The sequence below is a fragment of the Trematomus bernacchii genome, unplaced genomic scaffold (assembly GCF_902827165.1).
Source record: "Trematomus bernacchii unplaced genomic scaffold, fTreBer1.1, whole genome shotgun sequence".
Lineage (NCBI taxonomy): Eukaryota > Metazoa > Chordata > Actinopteri > Perciformes > Nototheniidae > Trematomus > Trematomus bernacchii.
Genome location: NW_022987342.1, coordinates 7994957 through 8013721, shown reverse-complemented (window position 1 = coordinate 8013721; position 18765 = coordinate 7994957). Strand labels below are relative to the sequence as shown.

The following is an 18765-nucleotide window of genomic DNA, read 5'->3' as shown; positions in this document are numbered from 1 at the left end:
ATTCCTAAAGCTTTTAGTCTACTATCCCATTATTCAAGGGTGGTTTTCACTATAAGTAATTTTTTTTTTTGGACGGACACTATAATTAAAAATGTTTTACTATGTTCAATCTGAATTTACTTTAAAATAAAAAAGATTCTATATTGATCCTGACTTTTCTACATCCAACTCACAGGTTTATCATTGCTTTGAGAAAAAAGATGATTAATTTACCCCTTTTAGAAGTGAAGATATATAGTCAATTGTTCTGGGAATGTCATTTTCGAGCCTTAGGCCTGAAAAACCAACACAGTCTCACTCCCTGATAGTCCAATAGCGACGCTTGGTCAGGGTCCTTTGGCGTGCAGTTGTGACGCGCCGAGTCTCCTTCAGCTTCATAAACGGACGCAAAGAGCTTTCAACTGATTGCAATGTATTCCCATCGGCGGCGGTATTTGACGCTCAGGGAAGCACCGCATCGGTCCATGTCGGCGGAAGTTAAAGGCAATGTGAGCGTCCATTCCCATTGGATAACGGAGAATTTACACCTGGAAGTAAGTATTCTCCTTACTGTCGATTGATTTTACAGTGATATCTGCACTACTCATCAACTCAAAAACACCAGATTATCCTTGTTAATTACACAACATTGATTGGTTTAAATTGTGTGCAATGCTTTTGTGTTTTTCCTCTTCGATTCGGAGAAACAAATATTTTTTCGGATTTTAGGATGGCAGAAGAAACTACACTACCCATAATCCTCAGCTATCGTTTAGGACTACACCGTGCGCTTTGCTTGACAAACCCCGTGGTTAGTCCTCAAGCTCTGTGATTGGATGTTGGAGTGGCAGTGCGCAAAGTTTACGCCGAGCGCCAAACAGCACTTTGAAATGGAATGAAACCCATCGACGGCACACTATCCAAAACAGGACTCGAACGTGTCCTACCCCCCCACCCCCAGAACTACACATGCTGGCTATATGTGTGTTTCACAACATGTTCTATGGCGCGTCTCTACTGGGAATTGTAGTTTTAAAAGACGTTTTCTTATAATTAGAAGTTGCCAGTATTAAACTGTATACATCCCCTAGAGGTAAAAATATAATCTATAAATGGGTGAAAATTGCTTGTGTCCATAATGGGCAGCATTAACATGACAGCTCAGGTCAGAAGAGCTTTATTTAATAGCTGGTCTTATGTCTGTGACCCCTCCTGTTGTTAATTGATAAGCCTTGAAACATGCACTTGTCGCGGTTCAGAGGCTAATTTTGCAAATATGGCAGTAGCCATCGATCATCTTCAGATAAGATAAGATCCCAAGTTGGGAAACATTTTTGTTACAGCAGCATGTAAAACATGCAATTTATTGTTACTTTGTAATTCTACTCAAGGTTCAAGGCTTTTATTGGTCATGCGTACATAGCTACAGTGTAGTTATGACGATGAAAATCTTTGGTCACAGGCTCCTCCAACAGTGCAACACAATAAAACAGATACACAGAAAAAATAGTGCAAGTAAATACAAAAAGAAAAATAGTAAAATAGTGAAATAGTGCAATAAGAGTCTATATACAAGTGATTGGAATATGATATATTAGATAAATAATTTCTAAGTAGCAGCCAGATGAATGTTATGGATGTTGTTTCAAAGTTCAGGTGTTTAATAGTCTTATGGCCTGTGGGATGAAGCTGTCCCTGAGTCTGGTGGTTTAGTCCGGATGCTGCGGTACTGCCTGCCAGACGGCAGCAGACAGAACAGTTTGTGGCTGGGGTGATGGGGGTCTTTTATAATCCGGAGGGATTTCTTTAAGGTTAACCTGGTATTTTTACTCCACTACATTTATTTAGTTACTTTACAGATTTGGATTGACGATGTGAAATATAAACAACCCTTAAATCAGACTTTAGTTATACCTGAGTCAAATTCAGTGAAGGTGATTGTCAAGTGCCAACAATCAGGCGAGATATTTGATAGTTGGTGCTTGAGAAGACTAAAAATGTATCTGCAGATCCCTATAAAGCATATTCATTACTCGTTATTCTCTAATCCTTCATTAAAAACTGTTTTTAATGGCTATTTTGCACATCCCTTTAAAGATTGCAAGATTTTCAAAGGTTTATTCACATCATATACACAACTACGGTGTAGTTATGCAATGAATGGAAAACTTGGGTTGCAGGTTCCTCAACAGTGCATTACAAGACATCTATCAATATGTGTGTATACCTCCACCATTATACTGTCGTATTCTGCACATTTCATATTCTATCTACATACATCTTATAAGAGTATAATAAATATGTATAATATCGGTTAAAATAAGTGCTTCAACATAGAAGGAAAGTTGATTGTCAAGTCCCAAAACAAACCATGCAATTTATTAGACTTTAAGTACTTTGTCAGGCTTAATATTTATCTGTAGATACCCCCAAAGCTTTTTGCTTACATGTATTTAAAAGAAGACCTTAACCTAAAGTATTATTTAATGTTTTAAAGGACAGGTGTCATGGCCATTTCCACTGATCATAATTACATTGTTGAGGTATACTAAAATAGATTTATACTGTGCAATTTTCCAAACTCACATTGATTTCGCATACAGCATCTCTGTAAAGTATGTGTATTCAGCAGTATTCACTCTCTCCACTAAACGGCTCGTTGGAGCTCTTGCCCCCCCTATCTGTGAGCCTAGTGTGCTCCGATTGGTCAGCTCGGCCACTCTGTTCTGATTAGTCAACCACCAGAGAGGCTCCGCCCATGTCTAACAGTGCTTTTTTCGGCTCGCTCAGCGGAACAACAGTCTTATAATGGCCTCGGTGCAGCCGTATATTTTATACGCTAACTAACCGAACTGTACCTACAACTGTTGTTATAGAAGAGTAAGTTATTTTTACCTGTAATAAACTACTACTGTTTGATGAGAAATCAAATCATGGTTTGCTATATATGAATGATATGTTATAGGAGCAAATAATTCAGGGAAGAAAAGATAGGCCTACTAAGTATTTCCATCAAACTTTATTTTTAGAAATGTACAAAATGAACATGCGTAAATATACATATATACACTGTATATCATCCATTCCTCCCCTTATAGGTGTTTTCGGCATCTTGCCTATCGCAGCTTTGTAAGCGGCTGCCGGGGCTTTTTAGGACGAGGCATCAGAGTGGGTCATCCCGTGTGTGTGTTGTCCGCCAGATACGCCAGGAGTTTCCTGATCTGGCTGACGAAATCAAATGCAAATCACAAAATATTAGAGAAACTTAGTTGTTTTAGATTCGTTAGTAGTAGTTGTGGTAGGAGTGTGTATCTATCTAATCTATCTATCTAATCAACACAGTTAGCTTGCCAGCTAATATGCTAACCTAGTTTGCTAGTTGTTCAGTGTAATATGCTATAGGCTACTATACTATGAACAACAGATAGTGGTTCATATTAGGCTATCAAGAACATGTTTACAATTGCAATCTTATACGGGTAGTCTGCTACATTCATTGTAGCTGGCAATGTTTTCCTGAGCAAACTAATTTCTAGCTCCGTTTTTTTAGCTCGGTAGCATACACGCTAGGAACGCCAGCTATAATGTAATTACGTTTCGCGACTGACCGTACGGTAAATCACCCGGAGTATACTGTCTATGAGTATTTCGTGTGTGAATGCAGACATTCTCCTGCTATGAGATACATGTATGTAAGGCCATCTGCTAATATTAGAGTTGATATATGGAAATGCTAGCAACTTAGTTAGCACAGTTAGCACTGTGTCAATGGCTTAGCAGTCCGACACACGTTTACACATTTAAACAGTCGTGGTAGATACCTTGTTTGGGAGACATTCCTAACGAAATGAAGTGCCAATCACAAAATATTATTGAAACTTAGTCGTTTTATGTTCGTCAGCTTGCCAGCTGGATTACAATGCTAACCTACGTTTGCTAGTTGTTCAGTGTAATATGCTATAGGCTACTATACTATACTATACTATACTATGAACATCAGATAGTGGTTCATATTAGGCTATCAAGAACATGTTTACAATTGCAATCTTATACGGATAGTCTGCTACATTCATTGTAGCTGGCATAACAACAATGTTTTCCCGAGCAAACTCATGTCTAGCTCCATTGTTTAGCTCGGTAGCATACACGCTAGGAACGCCAGCTATAATGTAATTACGTTTCCCGACTGACCGTACGGTAAATCACCCGGAGTATACTGTCTATGAGTATTTCGTGTGTGAATGCAGACATTCTCCTGCTATGAGATACATGTATGTAAGGCCATCTGCTGATATTAGAGTTGATATATGGAAACGCTAGCAACTTAGTTAGCACAGTTAGCACTGTGTCAATGGCTTAGCAGTCCGACACAACTGAAACTGAAACTCTGCCGCACGGTCCCCTCGTTCCTTGGAAGAGGCGGAGAGGTGGGTGTTTGTCATCTGCTGGTGGACTAACCGGAGAGAATTACAGTGCTTGCCTCGACGGGGAGGGATTGCATTGAATTAAAGCAGCAGAAGGAGCAAACGCTTGCCTCGGGGATGGAGAAAGAAAGCCACAGCGGAGAATAAACAGAAGGGTAACCATGGTAACCAAGTCTTCTTCGCTGCTTTTGTGGCAGACTACAGCGCCACTTACAGGCCTGGCATATGTACTACAGCGTCTCCAGCGCTTTCGAGCGGCAATGGCCGGCCGTGGCCCAACCCCACATTCCCCTGATAGGTGGAGAGTTGGCCCAATAGCCGTAGCGCCACTTTCCTGACGTCAGTAAAGTGTTCAAATCTGGATCAGTTTTTATCAGATCCGTTGCAGCCCCTTTTTTAGAGATTTGGGTATGGAGGAAAATAGAGAGGGTTGTGTTTTCTGACACTTGGTGAGTTCCCTGGAACACCGGGGACACATATTCATGTATAAAAGACGTACAAAAGTGCATTTTGCATGATAGGTCCCCTTTAATAAAAAACAATAATATCAAAACAAAATATTACTACTAACTTTATTGTGAAATTAAAACAGAACGGTAAAAGAATAGTTTCCGGTCTATTCTGAGGCCCAATCTCTGTAGATAAATAAAGAACTACGACAGATGTGTAATATTTAATGCAGCCGAACTATTTATTACAATGCATTAATGTGATGACTTTCAAAGAGTAAAGCAAGCACTGCTGAATAAAGTATGATTTTATCTTTTATGAAACGTTTTTTTCATATGAAATACAGTTGGAGGTCAACCAATCACAGAGCTTGAAGACTAATCACGGGGTTTGTCGAGCAAAGCGGAACGATAGCTGAGGATTATGGGTAGTGTAGTGTCTTCGGCCATCCTAAACTCCGATACAACTATTTGTTTCTCAGAATCGAAGGGGAAAAACACAAAAGCATTGTACACAATTTAAACCAATCAATGTTGTGTAATTAACAAGGATAATCTGGTGTTTTTGAGTTGATGAGTGGTGCAGATATCACTGTAAAATCAATCGACAGTAAGGAGAATACTTACTTCCGGGTGTAAAATCCTCCGTTATCCAATGCGAATGGACGCTCACATTGCCTTTAACTTCCGCCGACATGGACCGATGCGGTGCTTCCCTGAGCGTCAAATACCGCCGCCGATGGGAATACATTGCAATCAGTTGAAAGCTCTTTGCGTCTGTTTATGAAGCTGAAAGAGACTCGGCGCGTCACAACTGCACGCCTCGGGACCCTGACCAAGCGTCGCTATTGGACTATCAGGGAGTGAGACTGTGTTGGAAAAACAGGCTCGGGGCTCAACTGGTTAAGGGACTTGAATCGACACCCAATCAAAAGTCCCCAAGCTCCAAATAATGCGTTATATCATTAAAACCTCAAGTGGCTTTTTTAGGAACCGCACTTTTTTGCACTTCTGCATGAGCTTTCACTGCTCAGCCCTGAGTTTGTTGCTTGGTTACTACCAACCACTGGTTGACATTTCAGTCTGGACAAAAGTGGTTTACCCACAGACAATGCCATCATTTGAGCCACTCTTAAAGACAAATTAAGGAGAAAATATTTATAAACAACAAATGAAAATGTTCAACTGTAGTCTGTGAGTTTTAGTTGCATATAAAGCCCATTAGCTTTCACTAATACACAGATCCTTGCTGGCTGCCTCTGAGTTGCTCTAACTTTCTATTAGTCCATTTTGTTTGACAGTTGGAATGTGGCAGGCCGATAAAAGCAGATCTGGCCTTGGCTATTCAAGCGCAGACACCCGGGTCAGACATTTCAGCAGAGATGATGATGCACCTGGCTGCTGAAGGTCCAAGGTCAACTCTTTCATGGTGCTCTCAGCTTCCACATGCCTCCGCTCTGCTTAATGAAAGTTAGCTTTAGTCCTCCAAGTGCCAACAAGTCTGACAGCACCAATTTGACTAAGTTTAAACTACATTTGATAATAATAACAACGTATTAAAACAATTTAAGGAGAAAAGGAGAAGAGAACCACCAAGAGCAAAGAAAATATATATTCAAGGTCAACAGTTCTTACGGTAGTTTGGGAGATCAATATGAATAAAATGGTTGATTTAATGGTAAATGAACTTAACTTCAACATAAGACAAATTAAATGCATACTGTGCATAAAAGCCTATTCATTTTTAAATCTCTATCCTCAGGGGAGAAGCTTAAACTATTTAAAGGAGGATTCAAAAGGGTGCTCTTAGAAAAATGTGAGCCTTCAATATTAATTTCTTGGTGCAAATGTGAGAGACGTAGGTTTACAAAATTAGTGAAAGTCACTATGTATTTTCAATACACAAGGCCTTTCTTCACTTGTGGATAAAGTTCTGTGTACTAACTGCAGATACAAAGTGCTGAAATGGAGCCAGGATCATGTTTTGCCCCAAGGATACACAAAATGTCAGAATATACACATTCTCAGAGTTCATTGTGTCATGCCTGGTAATGACTGTGTTTCTTGTATTTGCAACCATAATTACAAAAGTATTAACAGATGAAAGTCTTTGGGGTGCTTGCCACTCACATCACATGTACAAAACAAAAACTTTAAAGTGTTTTTCAAAAGGATGTTTTTTTCAGTATAGTATAAGATTATTGGACGTGGTTCAAGTAAAGGATCCCTGTTAGACTCCAAAATAATATGAATCTCAGGCATTAAACCAGTGCAAATGGAAGTCACCAAGTGTGATGATAAAGTTCTAGTTCTCTGTGACTGGCCAAGCCACACACAGTATAGTATTCAACATACTTATCTCATCTTATTCTCCTTCTTCCGCCATACATTTTGTCATGCTACTCGTCCGGCAGCGTTGACACGAAACACACAAAAAACACATCAAAACGTGCGGAATGACCGGGATCGGGTTGCTATGTCTTTTATAAGAGATTCGCCTAGCCGTTTTCCCATAGGAATGAATGGGAAATCCATTTGAACAGAGCTCAAAAACACCCCACTTTGACCCCATACAGATTCCGCATACTTTAACGTAGAACAAAAGTTACACGTTTAAACGGTTCTCGAGACTATGGACTTTATTAGACTAATTGGATATTTTTTGATAGCTAGTACGGTTCTCACGTAGTCGCAGCTTAGGTTTTGTGAAAATGTCACACTGTTTCACATTTTATAATGGGTGTGTATGGGAGAGCTGGTTAAGACTTAGAGTGGGTGACATCACGGCTAGAAGGGAGAGGAACTGGAAAATCTGAAGAGTTTTTTTCCAACTATTGCTCGGCTGGCCACAATTTTCACTCTTCATACATCATTTTGTGATCATAATGTAGGGAAATCTGTCACGGCCGCACCGATATGCTCATTTAATCAAACAGACTTCCACATATAGCAAACACAGATTCATCAGGTGGTCATCTGGTATCCTAAATACTCTGGGTAGGATACTTAGCTGATTGGAGTTACAGTTTTTTACTTAAAAGCAATAATGCAGCACAATATTGTCAATACATTCTCTGACAGGCTGTCTCTCGTTCACTGGCAGGGCGTTGCCGTGGAAACGCTTTAATCTTTGAACACACCTGTCGGTCGTTAACTAAATCCAGTGGTAATCTAAAGATGTTCAGAAACGATGCAGGAATGTGCTACAAGAATGCAAAGATGTAATAGATAAACAGTTAAAATAGTCAGCTAAATGTGAGCTAAAATTAATGGATATTCTTTGTTGTACCTTAACAATACAACTAATGATATTAATACTTACTCAGCGGGGGTAATGTTAGCATCGGGACGCGCACCCAAGTTTCATTCACACAGTCAACATTTCTCTGAATTTTCTAGTTCAAGATTCAATGGTATTGGCCACTTTCAAGCAACGTTTTACTGTAAATAAGAACAAATAAAGTCTATTTTATTTAACTTTTCAATTTGAAAAAGTTAAATAAAGGGCTGTTGGTGATTCGGTTTTTTGGATTTATTTAGGCAAAGCATATTTTGGGACTGTACTTTGTTTCTCTTATTTTTAGAATAGTTAGTTTTTAGATGAGCAGATTTAGAGTGATTTACGTATTAAAGGTAGGGTAATTCACTTCAGAAACACTTTTTGTTATATTCCATGGAATGCTCTTAACATCCCAATAGCAATGAATAAATTAAATGCTTTGACAATAAATATATACAAATATTTCATCTGTGGAAGCCGTGGCGCTGTAAAAAGCAAGTCCAAGTATCTGCCTCGGCCCGCGGCAGATAATTGGATGGCCTACCTGCCTGTCAGCCTTCCATCTCGTGCAGAAACTTATCTCGTGTCCTCATTGGTCATGTGCACGTTCGTGTGTGTTGGAGGAGGGGCTCTGTAAGGAAGTCTGAAGGAAGGGGAGATTGTTTTCGGTTGTGTACTTTCAAATTCTAGCGCACTCAAGCTGGTTTCTCCATTCTTACCTACCCTACCTTTAAGAGGAGCTCTGCCAGGACAATGTCCTTCAGCTTGGTTTCTTTCTATCACTAGCTTATTTTGAGTTTCAGATGTTACCTGTTGCTCCAACATCAATCATTTGGGACTCAAAGGATTTCCTCTTCCAATATCCTTTGCTTTCCTTTTTGAAGAATGGTTCAATACGGCTTGATACATACTGTAGCTCCTCTTGTGACAGTAGAGCAAGGAGGACCAGAACAGAAAAAAACTGAATTCAAAAAGAGCCTGCCACGCACCACAAAGCATTCATTCACTATTGGCTGCAGCCCATTATTATGGCTGAAAAAACTGCACTAACTAACATTTGTGTATGTGTTGGTAAATACATAATCCTTAAATATATTAATAGACATGTAAATGTCCCTCTGTTTATAATTGGAGCTGCATCCCTGTTATACCCCCCTCATGTATCATCATGTCTTTCACCTAATTAGAAAACATGCATAATAGCCTATTATATCCCACTCCCCAAGTCTTAAGTGCCTGAGTCATAAGCAGTCAAAGCCCACTGCACACTTTAAAGAAGGTGTTGGTAAAAGACTCATCGTTTATCTTTTATTAACAATAAGCCGCAATGTCAAAATGTGTCGCTGAAAGCTAGTGTGTAAAGGCCACACAGTCGTATTTAAAATTGGTTACTTTTTGAACAAAAACAATTCAATCTGACATCACCTGTGCTTCACATAAACAGCAATGATCTGCAATATTGCCTGTCTGAGCAGATTGATACTGAGTTCAAAACCTGAAATGCAGTTCTTAAAAGCACCGATCAAACTAAAAGTATCCCTTTTCGGTGATCTACCTTTTTTCCAGATTCATATTTCACAGTGTAAGATCAGAAAATGAAACTCTTTATTCCTCCACCTCCTGCATTTCATCAGACCAGCTGCAGTTTCTTCATTCTGCAAGTTTTGACTGTAAAACAGAAATTCACCTCATTACTTATTCATAACAGAGGAGTGTATGTTGTTTGGAGATCTTTGCCATTTGCTCAGGGTTTCTGAACCATTCCTGACTACTAAGGCCTTAAAGGATAATTCTGCAACTTAGATATTACTCTTGAAGTTTTGATTATTGTTTTACCGGTTAACAAATGTTGTTGTGAACACCAACCGCTTGATTTAGCAATTGATTCAGTTTCATGGACACAAATGTTTTTCTCCTGCTCACCTGACTTCTGAAGTCCTCTTGCTGTCCTTTCTACTGTTCCTGGGAGTTCACTTTGGTCACCCTCTCAATCGTGTACACACCAATACAAGCAGTTGCATGATTAGTGCAGCAGTAGCTTATTTCGTAACTGGTTCAATTTAAATTTCACTGTGTACACATGTGACGCTTTTATGTACATTTTGTTGGAATTCTAAATTTCCATGATTTATTTTGAAAAAATACATTTAGTCTTTTTCCGCTCTCATAAATGCCCAGCAATTAGTTGGCCTGCACAAAACAAAACAAGTTTGTTATAAATAAGAAAGTATTTAAAACAAACTTATTTTAAGCCACATAACTACTTTGTTAGGTTTAGGAAAGGATCCTGGTTTGGGTTCAAATAACTAAGAAAGTATCATTGCTTCAGTTTGGATGTATATCAAAAATGGTCAACGCTGACTTCAAACTGGACACCTTTTTCGACCTACAATCCCCCCAGACTTCCTCCCGATTTGGACTTGACTTTGTCATATACACAAGCAAGTCTTACAATAGCACCAATAACACCTCTCTATAATCACCACATATTACATAGTATCTAATACCTAATTTTGGTTATGGACACCCTCTGGCTGCTTTGGACTTGTCGGGGCCTCGTCTTCTCTCCTCTAACACTGACCCTGAGTCAGCCTTATGTAATGTCCACTCTCTTGCCATTACAACTCTATTACGTTGTCCCTTTATTGCCCATTCCGCACCTTGACCGCCTGTAACATGAAAACGGCTCACCATTTCTGCTGGTTTTATCCTTCTTTCTCACGCTGCTGTGATTCTAGTTATATCTCACACAGGCTCCGCCCTCTACTGGACTCTATGGGTACTACTCTCAACCATGCTATGCGAGCATTCACATACTGAGTTGCATAAACGTAGCCGGCCAATCGGGGCGAGCCTACCTGAATGCGCGCGCAGGCCCACAGTATATAAGGCGGCTACGCCTCCCGACTGTCATCCTTTTTCTCTTCAGCGAGCAGGACAAACAACTGACAGAAATAAACGTGAGAAGACGAAAGAATAAGAAGGAAAAAGTTACCCACTCTGGGCCAACCTCTCCAGGCTTGGCTCCTGAGAGGGACAGGCTGAGACAGGGGGGAGTGTCTGACAAAGTTATTCAGTCTATCCAGGCAGCTAGAGCAGAATCCACCACAGCCTGTTACAGGCCAAAGTGGTTGGGATTCCAGCGATGGCGTGAAGAAAGGAGTCTCGAGCCTCTATCTTGTACGCTGGGCTCTATTCTGTCCTACTTACAGATACTGGTGGACAGGGGGCTTGCTCATTCCACAATTAAAGTGTATGCAGCAGCCATTTCGTCCTGCCATGAGGGATTTGGCGGCAGGTCAGCCTTCAGTCAGCCGCTTATGACGCGGTTTTTGCAGGGGGTCAGGAGGCAGCGCCCAGTGGTGCATGCCTCCTCCCCGCAATGGGATCTGCCGTTGGTGCTTGAGGCTAGGGATGGGTATCGTTAAGGTTTTAACGGTAGGCCTACGACTACTTTTATCGATACCGCTTATCGGTCCGGTCTTTTAACGGTACTCTTATCGGTTCTTTTGGAGAATAAAATAAGGTAAACTAACTAAACAAATTGTGAATAAAACTAACATTGCTTTTTATTTAAATTAAATACATAATATTTCACATCAAAAGAAACAACAATGTTTTAACAAATCGTATTAAATAATCTGATGACAGAACTGTAAACAGAATAGCTGAAACTTTAACAAAATAACTTACTCAGTTACCTCTAATCATTAACCCATGTTTGTATACAGTAATTGAGCTAGCATACATAAAACCTGACGTGGAAACGTTACTCGTGGATGGGGCTACAGAGCTACTAGAAAGACATTCGAACCCGGTGCATTTCTCCGTCTGAATGTGGAGCACTTTTGCTAAATGTTTCGACAAATTGCTCGTGTTACCGCCCTTACATGCTAAACTCTTATTGCACTTTTGGTAACGAGCATTGTCCACATGGAGACGGGTAAAGTTTAACCACACCTCGGAGCGCGTTCTCTCCGCCATCTCCTCCGTGTGTGTGTGTGTGTGTTGCTGCATGTAGCAGCTGCGTGTGTGTAAACTGCCCCGTCCCCTCGCACACAGGCGGGGGAGAGAGATCTCTCGTCTGGATTGGAAAGATCGAAAATACAAAAAATAATCATAGACGCATTTTGCTGTCTTTTTGCATATTAGAAACGGAGTTGGCGACACTAAAACTGCAATATAATGTTTGTGTAGCAATAATACATATGACATATATTTTTTACATGTCTCCAGTAAGCCTACCGATAAAAAGACCGATAACGTCGGAGCTTAACGGTACCACGGTCTTTAATAATTCAGCCCCGGGGCCCGTTTAATACCGGGGCTCGGTACCCATCCCTACTCAAGGCTCTGGTCACAGAACCATTTGAGCCTCTGGAGCTCTCCTACCTGAAGGCACTGTCATTGAAAACAGCTTTGCTGCTTGCCTTGACTTCGGCCAAGAGAGTGTCCGAGCTGACCGCTCTGTCGGTGCACCCGAGTTGCCTTTTGATCCGGGGTGACTGTAGCGGGGCGACACGCAGACGGACCCCTCCTTTGTTCCCATGAACCTAAGGAGTTCGTTCAGGTCGAGGGCTATACAGTTAGACGGCTTTAGTCTTCCACCCCATATTGGGGACAGGGAGGCTAAATTGCACCTTCTCTGCCCGGTGCGTGCGCTGGCATGTTATGTAGGGCGCACGACTTCCATTAGGCGCACTGAACAGCTGTTTGTGTGCTTTGGGGATGGTGTGGTCGGTAAAGCTCTGTCCAAGAAACGCCTGACAGGATGGCTCTGCGAGTGCATTTCACATGCCTATGGACAGGCGGGGAGAGCCTTCCCCACTGGGGTCCGTGCACACTCTACACGTGGTACTGGTATGGCTGTGTCAACAGCCTTGTTCAACGGCGTGAGTGTGGAGGACATATGCACGGCGGTGTCTTGGTCTACGCCAGGCCCCTTCATATGGTTTTACCTCTTGGACATGTCTGGCTCCTTCTCATCGTCTGTGCTTGCTGGGGCAACACACGACTGGCGAGGGGGAGGGGGGGTGCTGTGTCCCTGGGACATAGTGCACTTATGTTTTCCCGTGCTCCTTAGGGACCCGGGAGGCGTGGTGCGCAGTAAGCCCCGTACAGGGCTGGAGGACTCTCCCACAGGCAGGCGGGGAGAGCCTTCCTCACTATTTTCCATGCACACTCTACACGAGGTAAGCGTGTGTGAGTGTGGGGGACATGGTGCACTTGCGTTCTCCCCATGCTCTTTAGGGACCTGGGGGAACGTAGTGCGCAGTGTTAGTCACTTGCGCTGGCACCTGCAGGGTGGAGCTATGGGCTTGTTCAGACCAATTTGGCTCTACCCAGCCAAGTAAGCTGCGGCCCCGACTTCTCCACGGTCACAACCGGATGAGAGGAAGTTGGGGTGCGGTGGCTGTTAACCAAAGGCCGGTCAGGGGCAGTGTGATGGGTCGATGTTGTTGGACGACAGGGCGTTTATCCATTAGGGCTCCACCCACTGTTCCCATAGAATCCAGTAGAGGCCGGAGCCTGTGTGAGATATAACGGGGGGTTACGTATTGTAACCCTGGTTATATAAGCACAGGCGGAGCCCTCTACCTAGGGGCCCTGTCTTTCCTATGCCGCTCACTGAAGAGGGTGTAGGATGACAGTCAGGAGACATTGCCGCCTTATATACTGTGGGCCTGCGTGCGCATTCAGGTAGGGTCGCCCCGATTGGCCGGCTACGTTTATGCAACTCAGTATGTGAATGCTCGCATAGCATGGTTGAGAGTAGAACCCATAGAGTCCAGTAGAGGGCGCCGCCTGTGCTTATATAACTAGGGTTACAATACGTAACCCCCCGTTTCTCCCCGCTGCTCTGTCACTCTCTTTCCGTTTACTTGCTGGGGCTGATTACCTCTGTACTGCAGTGAAACGACCTGGGTGGCTATTCAGCGCAAATGGCATTGTGTTGTGTTGCTCTAGGGTCCAAGCTAACTGGACAGGCTCTGGCCTCCACACTCTGGGGGAGAATAATAACAGAGGCTGCTTATGAGCCTCTCTGCTAAGGGGGACCAAAGTCTATCAGTAGTCAATTTTTAAGCTTTCATATTGACAGTCAAGCCCCTTGTTGTGAACTCACCTCTAAGTAAGAAAAAATATTCTACACCATCAGATCTCAATGCTTTCCTTTATAGGGGACCTATCATGCAAAATGCACTTTGTGATGTCTTTTATACATAAATATGTGTCCCCGGTGCGTCTCACGCAGCGTCAGAAAATAAAACCCTCTCTCTTTTCCTCCGTACCCAAATCTTTTAAAAACGGGTGTACAACGAGCGGATACAGATTCCATCCGATCTGACATCAAATCGGCGGCGGACCCACAGAAAGTTGCTATCAGAAACAATGTCTGACGTGTTTTGGACGTCTTTGTTTACATTAGCAAGCCTCGCTAACACTCAGAGCTAACCTGTACTGTAGAGCACATGTGTTTAAAAAGCAGGAAATAAAAAAGGAACTCACCTTGTGATAAACCTGCAAGAGAAAAAGCATTTGAGCTCTATACTATTTCAGAAATAATCCTTGACGTGGTTTAAACAGGATGGCGAAATATCACAACCGAATTTAACTTTATCTCCGGTAGAATTCTGATCAGGCATTAGCTCCGCCTCCTCTTATTTATTTTTTTCAAGCTAAGGACCCAAAATCTGCATTTCTCTAACAGGGCTTCAAAAGAGGGGTTTGAGCCGTATGAGGCATGGCTACAATGGGTGATCTGTTTGGTATTTTGAAAAAAAAACTTCACAGACATGTTTTATATAGGTATGGCCCCACAATATATTTTTCAAATATAGCATGATAGGTCCACTTTAAACTAGGGCTGTCAACATTAACTATTAATCTGGAAACCTTAACACAATAACAACGTAAATAAATCACATTACCAACATTGAGCAATACTTCCTTCCGTAATTCCAAGTCAGGCGTTCCATGTACCATCAATTTTATAGCAGTGAAAATGCAAAGAACAGCAGAGAAAAGAGACATTCACTGCACTGACTTGAGACCAGTGGACATCAGTTAGAACCATCATTACCTCGTTGTTTCAGCACACTTGATCAATGACAAATGTCCAGCACCCACAAGTGTGGGGAAGATAGAGGAAAGGCATTTTGCTGAAGCATCTGCCCGTTTCCTGACCTTGCACAGGATTGTGAGATAGGGTCACCACTGTAGGAACATATAGCAAGTGGTGGAGGTAACCATAGAAACAAAACCACTTAGCACAATAATCTATTCCCTTTCTCGCATTAAGAAAAATAAAAAATAAATTCTTAACTCCTGTACCTCTTGATATGTCAGGAGGTCACATTGTATTGCGGCTAGGGCTCTCAGTCGATTCAAATATTTAATCGCGATTAATCGCATGATATCCATAGTTAATTGCAATTAATCGCAAATTAATCGCACATTTTTTATCTGTTCTAAATGTACCTTAGAGGAATATTTTTCAAGTTTTTAATACTCTTATCAACATATGAGTGGACAAATGTGCTTTATGCAAATGTTTGTTTATTATCATTGGAACAATGACAAATATTCTCCTGAATATTTGTCTCTCTCTCTCTTACACTCTCTCCCAACCCTGTCTACTTCTTTGCACTGAGCCAGTTGCTCAAACAGACAAGCCTGTTTACAGTTGTCGGCGAAATGCCGCTCCTCTGTCTTCATCTTCAGTAAAAGCATGAGACTGAAGTTTGTAGATCTGTGCTAGTTCTCTCGCGTCCAGGAAGAAGTTTAAAGAATAAGAGACAATGGAGTCTCTGAAAAGGGTCAAATTGGTTACTTTAATTAAGTAGCGTGGTAATGAAACAAACAGAGGTGTAGTGGGACTAAAACAGCTGTGAGTCCCGATAGTGCAGCGATGAAGAGAGAGCGAGAACACGTCAGTTCTCTGACTGTATCTCATTCAGAGCTCCTCCTCTTCAATGGCGGCCGGTGACGGGGGTCCTCCCACCACTTTCTTCTATGTCCGATATCGCGTAAAACAGAGGATTTAGACGTTGTGTATTCATTGCATAACTCCACACGCCTTTTCTCCTCATAGTCCATTCATGAATTTTTATTTAATGCATTTTAACGGCTGTAATCGTTGTTAACGTAATACCGGAAGTTAACGTCACTGTTGATATCCGGAGACTTCTTCCAGTAAAGCTTTTCAAAATAAACTTTAGCAACAACGTTAGCCACAGACGAATGCTAACCGGAAATGTTTTCAGAATAAAACAGTTTTAAGCTTACTGTATGTTTAAACTAAATTACGTCATTAAACATTGATTTCATTCAAGTTCCCACTGTGGGTCAAAATAATGCGCTGTGATGTGCAGTCGACACGTTGGATGCGATCCGAATTATCTAACGCAGCCCCTCGTCCTCCACAATGTAAAGCTGTAGCCACCCATTTAGCTATCGCTGTTGTTGTCCAGGCGTCTCCCCGGCAAACTTTCAAGCGTGGTCTGCCGCAAGCGAGCGGCAGGAGCGTGGCTGTCAGCATCAGCTGTGAGCTTGGCTTGCTGTTTAAAACACCTTTTTTTGTATCCATAACTCTCGCTAGAATCTCCCACCATCCAACTAACAACAACAACAACAGCGTCAAGCCTTTGGGCTCTGAAACTACGGGGCGGGCCGAGGACAAATACACATGCGTTAATCGCACGTTAAAATAATTAGTGGCGTTAAAATAATTAGTGGCGTTAAAAAAATGTTGCGTTATTAACGCGTTAACTTGACAGCCCTAATTGCGGCAAATATTCTCTGAGAGAATCTGTTGTGGGAATGCTTGATGAAAAGAGGCTTATTGAGAGATCATCTGAATACAACCAAATAAAATCCAAGGTTTTGTGCAGGATTTAGTGGAGGACACATGCTGTCCTTGCAGAAATCCATGTCCTCACAATGTTGGAAATGCTATTTCAACCATTTTGGCGATGGCCACTATATTTGTAGCTTTGTTACAACAAGTAAAATATTTGTATAGGGCTAATATACTGGTACTGATATTGTTTAATTAGGTTGTATCAAATAATAGGGCTATAATATTTGAGCTACATGTAGAGGATGCATCGTTACAATATACAGTCACATTGTTACGGTGCATTTCCTAAGTCACAATACAGAAGTATCTAATATTCCTCTCATGTAGGGCTCCTTTAAATACAAAGGGTGAATTTAAAAGTGGATTGGACAGTGAAAGAGTGTTTTTAGCAGCATTGATATAAAAGCTGCGAAACCTCGTGGATAGATGGGACATCAGGGTGAAAAGAGGTGCTGCAGCACAGGCAGTATGAGACAAATAAAGAGCTTTTTTATCATTAAAGCATGGAGACATGTCACAGTAGAGACTCTAAATACAAATATGAACCTAAAGATGCACATAAAAGGACCCCTTTAAGCTAGGGAATCTTGTTATTTCTTGTTTTTGGAGATACTGTAGGCAGTAATACATATTGTAATTGTATTTTTGTCTTTTCTTCTCTTGTTTCAGGTTTTAATAATGATGGGAACATTTCAAGAACAGTGAAGACCAGCAACTACAGGAGACAAACAGAAAGTGTGTTGTTCAGAAAGAGTTTGTGCTGTAACTTTTACTATTTTTATAAGCCCAGCTGATTTAGTGAGGGCTAAGGTACTGTCAGTATCTTTTTATGTACTCACCCCATATTCTAAACTGGATATGGGTCAGACTCTTTTTATACTCTGTTCTCATTACTTTTTTGGGTCGCTCAGCCTTTTACACCGGGAGCCTCGTGAATAAATTATAAATGTCCCTGGTCCGCTTCAGAGTGCTTGTCGTTTGTCAATATCTGTTGGTCAATTGTGCTTTATCTTACATTTAACGGTGAAAGCAAAACATACACAGTCACATTGTGGCCATGTTTAATGTGTCGTCACTGACTCCGTACATGTGTCAGATTCAGCAGACGGCAGCCTAATGCCAGGCGGGTCCCAGCAAGGAGAGCGGAAAAGAAGGGCAGTGGGGGCGGGGGCTGACTCTGCAGGGAGTGCGGCCTGAAATAGCAGTGGTCAGATGGGGCAGGAGTGACCAGCAGGCGGGGACCGCAGACCCACGTCAGAGGGGTGTACACCGGACATATATTTTAGATGCAATATGGACAGAGGATATTACAAGCTGCCGCTTCAAAAACAATGCAAATTAAAAAAACACAAATGTGCCAAAACACATGTAAACACACCAAACATGGGCAGTGTTAAAGGTCCCATGACATGCTTTTCCGGTTATTACCCCTCCCCTTGTGTGTTATGTAGCTTTTTATGCATGTAAACAGTCTGCAAAGTCACAAACCCTCAAAGTACACCCTGTAGCGAGTAAAACTCTAACACAGAAAATACCTGTCTATGCTGCCCCAGAACGCCTCGTTGGAGATTTCTCTTTTTCCATTTTTTTCTTCCTGGTCCTAGTGACGTAACGCCGACCAAATGGACCAATCCGCGGAGCTCCGCACACACACACACTCACTCAGCCTTATCTTTTCTCAGCACACACAGTGTTAAGTAAATGAATAGAAAAAATAGTATACACCCAAATTCAATACTACTTTTCAAGTAACAATCTGACAACGAACTACCA

The 18765-nt window shown here is 41.8% G+C and overlaps 1 protein-coding gene across 1 annotated transcript in view; it reads left to right on the top strand.

Annotated features, from left to right (window-relative positions):
* LOC117481001 (endonuclease V-like) overlaps positions 1-17950 on the top strand; it is a 92696-nt gene extending 74746 nt beyond the window's left edge. Inside the window, exon 9 of the mRNA XM_034128433.1 lies at positions 17662-17950. The gene's annotated coding sequence lies outside the window, so the exon portion shown is untranslated. The remainder of the gene's footprint in view (positions 1-17661) is intronic.
* Positions 17951-18765: the final 815 nt, after the last annotated feature.